Here is a 981-nt window from a genome sequence, read left to right as displayed (position 1 = left end):
TCTTTGTTTCTTTTTCTGACTTAATGTCTCTATCTGGCATCTGTCCCTTTGGCCTTTGTAGTCTTTGTGCCAGTTATTCTTTGTATAATATTTTGTATCCTGCCGCGACCTTCTCGGGAGTTCAGGATGACTTGCAGGAGGGCCGACGACACAATGAGTATACTATACAAGAAATATGAATTTTGAAGGCATTGGGGGCCAGGTGGAAACCTCTTTCGTGAAGAGGCTCATGAAGTCTGGGTCCTGCCCACTTTTATTCACTTTGAATACACACTTGCCCTTTAGCAATGCATACAGGCAGATCAAAGGTAAAGTTTGGTAAACAATGTAAGGAGTATCAGGTCAGGAAATCGCCTCCAGCCATCGCAATCATAGGAGGAGCAATCTTGTGTTGATTCCAGCTGGAATCAATGTCCATTGGCCTTCCTATGTCTCTTTTGCACTTTTATGCAAATGCTTGTTATGCTTTGGCCTCCCGCAGTATCCAACAGGAGAAACAGTAGCTATTTCATGTCCTTTAGAAGTTCTGCTTTTAAGACTCAAAAGAAAGGTGTGAAAAATAAAATCATCTAGGTTAGCAGCACTTTTGTTTTGTTGATACCCAGAATTAGGACTCTGAGGTTTTTGTATGCTCAGAGAACTTTTAACAGAAAACAAGGGCATATTTGCATATGGATGAAAATAGTTATTACAGTGACAAATATGTAGATCAGATTTCTAGAAACTGAATTTTAGTCTAAAACAAATAAGACTAGGCAAGGTAAAAAAATCTTAACTCTTGAATATTGCTGTCATCATTGAAGTATTCTTTTTTAAAAAATTTTGTTTTATTGCTTAAAGTATTACAAAGAGTATTACATATGTTTCCTCTCCCCCCTTGGTATTCACCCGGCTTCCACTACCCCCCAGTGTCTTATGTCCATTCGTTATGCTTATATGCATGCCTACACGTCCTTCAGTTGATCTCTTACCCCCCAACCC

Source organism: Myotis davidii, unplaced genomic scaffold (genome assembly GCF_000327345.1).
Source record: "Myotis davidii unplaced genomic scaffold, ASM32734v1 scaffold847, whole genome shotgun sequence".
Lineage (NCBI taxonomy): Eukaryota > Metazoa > Chordata > Mammalia > Chiroptera > Vespertilionidae > Myotis > Myotis davidii.
This window is presented reverse-complemented; position numbering follows the sequence as displayed.